We start from the raw sequence: 7500 nt of genomic DNA, 5'->3' as shown, positions 1-7500 counted from the left end.
TAGTGCTTAGCTAGAGCTGATATATGCTTTGAGTAAGATCTGATGTCACACGAGTACTGCTTGCCTAGTGCCGATATACGTTTTGAGTATGACCTGACATCGCACGAGTAGTGCTTAGCTAGAGCTGATATATGCTTTGAGTATGATCTGATGTCACACGAGTACTGCTTGCCTAGTGCTGGTATACTCTGAGTAAGATCTGACGTCACCTGAGTAGTGCTTGCCTAGTGCTGATATACTCTTTGAGTGAGATCTGACGTCACAAGAGTAGTGCTTAGCTAGAGCTGATATATGCTTTGAGTATGATCTGATGTCACACGAGTACTGCTTTCCTAGTGCTGATATAAGTTTTGAGTATGACCTGACATCGCACGAGTAGTGCTTAGCTAGAGCCGATATATGCTTTGAGTAAGATCTGACGTCACCTGAGTAGTGCTTGCCTAGTGCTGAGATACGCTTTGAGTAAGTCCTGACGTCACACAAGCAGTGCATGCCTAGTGCTGATATACACTTTGAGGGACGGGGTTGCACTCAATTTCCTTCCAATTTTCTGTTGATATTACCGAAAATTTTACTGTTTTTGAACCCATAATGCTTCTATTCACAAAATTGCTAATCAGAGAGTTGTGGAGAGTGTTTTGACTTAAAAAATTTGTTGATGTGATTCATGTGATGCTGGTCGTAGTTCAAAAATAAGAATGAAATAATGGCAACATGGACTGTAACCAATGTCCTTAAAAATAACTACTGCAACACAAAACAATATCGTCTCATAACCCTTTTAACCCCAGGGACGTACCGGTACGTCCTTGCAAAAAAACTGCTATTTACATTGTTTGCATATTTTTGATAACTTTATGAGAAACTTCAGGCATTTTCCAAAGGAATGAGACCAACCTGACCTCTCTATAACGAAAATTAAGGCCGTTAAAGCAATTTAAAAAAAAATATATTGCAAAATGTGCTTGAAAAAGAAAACGCCTCGGGTTAGAATAAGCTCATTAGCAAAAAAAAAAAAAAAAAAAAAATAAAAGGTCTCAAAAAGTGTTCTGGTTAGACGCATCCTGTTACTTCAAATGGCTTCCTCATCTACGAATTTATTACCTCCGCCAAGCGGCGGAGGTTATGTTTTCGGTTCGGTTTGTTTGTTTGTTTGTTTGTTTGTTTCTCTGTTTGTCTGTCTGTCTGTCTACAACGTAGAGGCCACATTTCTACACGGAATCACTTCAAACTTGGCCAAGTAGTTCCCCAATGTGTATGGAAGAACTGATTAAATTTTGGTCAAGGTCACCCCAAGGTCAAGGTCACAGGGGTCACTGGTGTCACTATGACATAAGTGGCCATATCAAGAGACAGAAATAAAGCACTGACTTTTGCATAAGCCAACAGGGAAGTCCTAGTCCAGGCGCAACCCATGGGTGATGTTCAAATTTATAAAGGTCAAAGGTCAAGGTCATATTGGTGCATTATATCAATGTCATATTAAGTATCAGTGGCAAATGAACAAAGATCACTTGAAGGTCAAAAGTCAAGCAGGTCACTTGAAGGTCAAGGTCACGTGAAGGTCAAGGTCACGTGAAGGTCAAGGTCACCTGAAGGTCAAGGTCACGTGAAGGTCAAGTACATTTGAAGATCAAGGTCACTTGAAGCCAAGGTCATGTGAAGGTCAAGGTCACGTGAAGGTCAAGGTCACTTGAAGGTCACGTGAAGGTCAAGGTCATGTGAAGGTCAAAGTCACATTAAGGTCAAGGTCACTTGAGGGTCAATTCATGATTCTAGGACATATGGCGCTCTAGGTCACCTTGGCGGAGGTATGTCCTCTACGAGGACCATGTCCGCGTTCAGGACTTGCTCACTTGTTTGTTTATGAGATTATAATCTTGTATTTGAAGTGACTTTATTCAACAATAATTTGCTATTTATCACCTGATTTCCATCATTCACCTTACAAGCTAAAATTACTTTCATATTGACTTCAAAAAATTTGTTGTTCATTTCTTCCACTAGTCAACAAACCATTTATTTCTCCGTAATATCAATCATTCCAACAAGACATACCTTAAATATGCTATTATCCTCAATCATTATCATTTTACATCTACTTTTTTTTTCTAGGTAAACTCCCTTAATCAAGGTATTCCATAATATTTCCCACTAGACATTACCTTTTCATTTCTCAGTTACACCTCTTAATTTCCTTAACAGCCTACACATTCACCAATTGTGATCCTGTATCAGCTAGACTGCAATGTTCATTTTCATTTATATTTTTGCATGCTAACGATTGCTTTCTCACTATGCTTGCATGCATTTACCCTCGCGTCGACTCTCGCAGGATGGGATAGGCAATGCATTATTCAAGTTATGAGAACGAAGCAGTACTTCCAACCATTAAGATTTAATCTCTCTAAATTATTGGACATTATTATACGTATCCAGTACCTCAACTCACTTTTATCTAATCTCTCCAATAAATTTTGCAACAAATGTCATATCTACGATTCTTATCAATATAAATTCCGTTACCCGAGACCGTTATGGTATGAAAATGATCGTTAGATTTTACTTATCATTCAAGTATCAATAGATAAACGTCATTTGACATTATGAAAGGATTTATAATGATTTAATATTCCATATTTTATTATTTATCCATTCTGGTATTTGATATCTGATAATAATTCAAAGCCGTAATTTGATATGAAAATAAACATAAATAAGATTCTGAATAAACTGCTTCTCGGAGTTTTAATTTCATTGAGACTCATGTTATAAAAGCATGATTAAATTTGAATGCAATTTGATATGAATAACTGAAGTCGTAGTTTTACAAGAGTATGCTATAAAAGATTAATAAAGATTAAGGAGAAAGAATTTCTTGGTATATTTGCACAGCACAAATGATTGCGTGGCGAACATACCTAAATAATGTCTCTCTCCCACGACTATATCGTATTTTAAGAAAAAGATACTAAAATGAAAATACTGTTTGATAAAAAAACAAAAAGTGATAATACCGTCTTCTGCAATTATTCTCTAGTTTTGGATAGCGCTATAGCCTCTGTACCATGGTCTTCCACTGCCTTGAGTTAAGAGTTCTCTTGCTTATGGGTACACTCGGGCACACTATTCTATCTTATTTCTCTTCCTCCTGCTTTGTTAAAGTTTTTATAGTTTATATATGAGAGATTTATTTTAATGTTGTTACTGTTCTTAGATACATTTTATTTTTCCTTGTTTTCTGTCCTCACTGGGCTATTTTCCCCTGTTGGAAGACCTGGATTTATAGCATCATGCTTGTCCAACTAGGGTTGTAGCTTAGCAAGTAATAATAATAATAATAAACCTTAATAGATAATAATAATAATAATAATAATAATAATAATAATAATAATAATAATAAGTAATAGATTATAAATAATAGATAATAAATAAATAATAAATGATAATGATGATGATAATGAAGATGATAATAGTGAGAATACCGTCTTCCGACATCTCATATGAATACAGTGAAGTTGATTCTGCAATTGTACACAATAACAAGAGGCATTTTTTTTTTTTTTTACAAATTATATCTATGAGGCTAAGGAGTGATGAACATACGTTGCCAGTTAGTAGATATTCAGTTTTACTTTTACATGACCTCATTACCGGTGCTAAATCTGCTGGTGCAGCATTGTTTAAAAAGGGTCCTTACAAAGTTATTAATCTTCGCAGTGTTTCTCAACAGCCCGTCAACACATCACTTCATTAATCACTATGTTTTAATGAATTAACATTCCTAAAAGGTAGGTGATTATCTCTTGCCCGAGGGTACACTTGGGCACACTATTCAATCTTATCTCTCTTCCTCTTGTTATTTTGAAGATTTTATAGTTTATATATGAAAGATTTACTTCAATGTTGTTATTCCTAAACATATCTTGTAGTTTATTTAATGATTTCCTTTCCTCACTAGTCTATTTTCCTTGTTGGAGCCCTTGGGCCTATAGCATCCTGCTTTTCTATCAAGGGTTGTAGCTTAGCAAGTAACAATAATAATAATGATAATAATGATAATAATAATAATAATAATATTAATAATAATAATAATAATAATAATAATAATAATAATAATAATAATAATAATAATAATGGCCAAGTTCATTCGTCATCCAGTTTCTATCTTATTTCTCTCCCTCTTGTTTAGCTAAGTTTTTATAGTTTATATATGAAAGATCTATTTTGATATTGTTACTGTTCTTAAAATATCTATTTTTTTTTTTTTGGTCCATTACTTCACTTGTTTATTCAGTTCCTATTTTCCTTTCCTCACTAAGCTAGTTTTCTCAGTTGGAGCCCTTCGGCTTATAGTATCCTGCTTTTCCAGCTAGGGTTGTAGCTTAGTTAATAATAATAATAATAATAATAATAATAATAATAATAATAATAATAATAATAATAATTCGCATCTTAGATCGTCCTCGCGTAGTTCTTACAATTGTTTTTCTTCAAACATTAATTTTGTGTTGATCTGTGAACCATAAGGACACAGCATTTCCTATTATCTAGTCGAATTATTCTAAACTTCCAAGACATATTTTAAACTTGAATAAAGTTTTCATAAAATGACAATAATCTGGTAAAAAAAATTTTTAAATTTCTCCTTTACTACAATTTTCCACTGGAGTACGAAAAGATTTTCCGTCTCAAAAAAAAAAAAAAAAAAAAAAAAAAATGAATAAAATGAATAAAATGGGGAAAAAGAGTCGCCTGAACAAAAGATTTTCCGTCTCAAAAAAAAAAAAAAAAAAAAAAAAAAAAAAAAAAAAAAAAAAAGCCCGACAACTAGAAATATATATATGCACAGGATGATAAATGATTCCTTATCTCAAAGTGCTCTAAGAAAGCTTGGAGATTTGAGACCATCTGACACAAGTGAGCAAAGGAATTGATGACTTTGGTTTCGAAGCAGGATAACAACATTTTCTTTTTAGTACAGCAAAGTAATTTCATTTTTATCTCTTAGAATAGGAAACAATTACATTGCGCAAGAGAAAGCAGAGGAATTGCATGTAGGTTAGAAGTTTATCTTTTAGAAAAGGAAGGAAATTACATTGTGTAAGAGAAACAAAGAGGAATTGCTCATAGGTTAGCTGTTTATCTTTTAGAAAAGGAAGGAAATTACATTGTGTAAGAGAAACAAAGAGGAATTGCTCATAGGTTAGCTGTTTATCTTTTAGAAAAGGAAGGAAATTACATTGTGTAAGAGAAACAAAGAGGAATTGCTCATAGGTTAGCTGTTTATCTTTTAGAAAAGGAAGGAAATTACATTGTGTAAGAGAAACAAAGAGGAATTGCTCATAGGTTAGCTGTTTATCTTTTAGAAAAGGAAGGAAATTACATTGTGTAAGAGAAACAAAGAGGAATTGCTCATAGGTTAGCTGTTTATCTTTTAGAAAAGGAAGGAAATTACATTGTGTAAGAGAAACAAAGAGGAATTGCTCATAGGTTAGCTGTTTATCTTTTAGAAAAGGAAGGAAATTACATTGTGTAAGAGAAACAAAGAGGAATTGCTCATAGGTTAGCTGTTTATCTTTTAGAAAAGGAAGGAAATTACATTGTGTAAGAGAAACAAAGAGGAATTGCTCATAGGTTAGCTGTTTATCTTTTAGAAAAGGAAGGAAATTACATTGTGTAAGAGAAACAAAGAGGAATTGCTCATAGGTTAGCTGTTTATCTTTTAGAAAAGGAAGGAAATTACATTGTGTAAGAGAAACAAAGAGGAATTGCTCATAGGTTAGCTGTTTATCTTTTAGAAAAGGAAGGAAATTACATTGTGTAAGAGAAACAAAGAGGAATTGCTCATAGGTTAGCTGTTTATCTTTTAGAAAAGGAAGGAAATTACATTGTGTAAGAGAAACAAAGAGGAATTGCTCATAGGTTAGCTGTTTATCTTTTAGAAAAGGAAGGAAATTACATTGTGTAAGAGAAACAAAGAGGAATTGCTCATAGGTTAGCTGTTTATCTTTTAGAAAAGGAAGGAAATTACATTGTGTAAGAGAAACAAAGAGGAATTGCTCATAGGTTAGCTGTTTATCTTTTAGAAAAGGAAGGAAATTACATTGTGTAAGAGAAACAAAGAGGAATTGCTCATAGGTTAGCTGTTTATCTTTTAGAAAAGGAAAGAAATTACATTGTGTAAGAGAAACAAAGAGAAATTGCTCATAGGTTAGCTGTTTATCTTTTAGAAAAGGAAGGAAATTACATTGTGTAAGAGAAACAAGAGAAATTGCATGTAGGTTAGAAGTTTATCTTTTAGAAAAGGAAGGAAATTACATTGTTTAAGAGAAACAAGAGAAATTGCATGTAGGTTAGCCGTTTATCTTTTAGAAAAGGAAGGAAATTACATTGTGTAAGAGAAACAAGAGAAATTGCATGTAGGTTAGAAGTTTATCTTTTAGAAAAGGAAGGAAATTACATTGTGTAAGAGAACAAGAGAAATTGCATGTAGGTTAGAAGTTTATCTTTTAGAAAAGGAAGGAAATTACATTGTGTAAGAGAACAAGAGAAATTGCATGCAGGTTAGAAGTTTATCTTTTAGAAAAGGAAGGAAATTACATTGTGTAAGAGAACAAGAGAAATTGCATGTAGGTTAGAAGTTTATCTTTTAGAAAAGGAATTAATTACGTTGCGTGAGAGAAAGAGAAATTGAATGAACACTGATAAAAACCGTAATTTTAATCGGAAATTCTTCGTAAAAATATACTGTTCTCAGCCGTATTTCAGTAAAATACATGCGACTGTTATTTTACCATGCTTCGTTATTATCTCTCACGAGTTGGTGACCGTAATATCACTCCTTCACGTCAATATATCAGTTTTTAAAACTAAAATCCTGGAATAAATGTAGCCAGGCATTTACCGTTATTTTAATGCAAATTTCTAAGTGTAGGTTGCCTGTCGTAATAGCCACTTGTATAACTCGGATTTCCAGAAATGCTCTCCTCCTCTTCTTATATATCAAATGCTCTAATTTTTGAGGTTTTCAATTTCGCGTAATTCAAGGAGATAAAAACGGATTTATGCCAGGTAGGTAATGAGATAAACGAGCTGGAAACCGACTTTATAACGTAAGAGAGACCTATGCTCTCTTGCTTGAGGGTACACTCGGGTACACTATTCTATCTTAATTCTCTTCTTCTGGTTTTTATGAATCTTTCATAGTTTATATATGAAAGTTCTAATTCAATGTCATTACTGTTTTTAAAATATCTTATTTCAATTGTTCATTACATCTCTTGTAGTTTATTTCTTTCCTAGTTTCCTTTCCTCATCGGGCTATTTTCCCTTGCTGGAGCCATTGAGCTAATAGCATAGTGGTCTTCCCACTAGGGTTGTAGCTTAGCTTGTAATGAAAATAATAAAAATGTAGGGGGTACCAAATCATACACCTCTTTACCAATAATCATTAAATTATTATAAAAATGCAGGTAAATTGCGTAGCCAATATACGAA

This window comes from Palaemon carinicauda, chromosome 7, assembly GCF_036898095.1.
Source record: "Palaemon carinicauda isolate YSFRI2023 chromosome 7, ASM3689809v2, whole genome shotgun sequence".
In the NCBI taxonomy this organism is placed as follows: domain Eukaryota; kingdom Metazoa; phylum Arthropoda; class Malacostraca; order Decapoda; family Palaemonidae; genus Palaemon; species Palaemon carinicauda.
The sequence above is the reverse complement of the archived record's forward strand: the minus strand, read 5'-3'. Positions refer to the sequence as shown.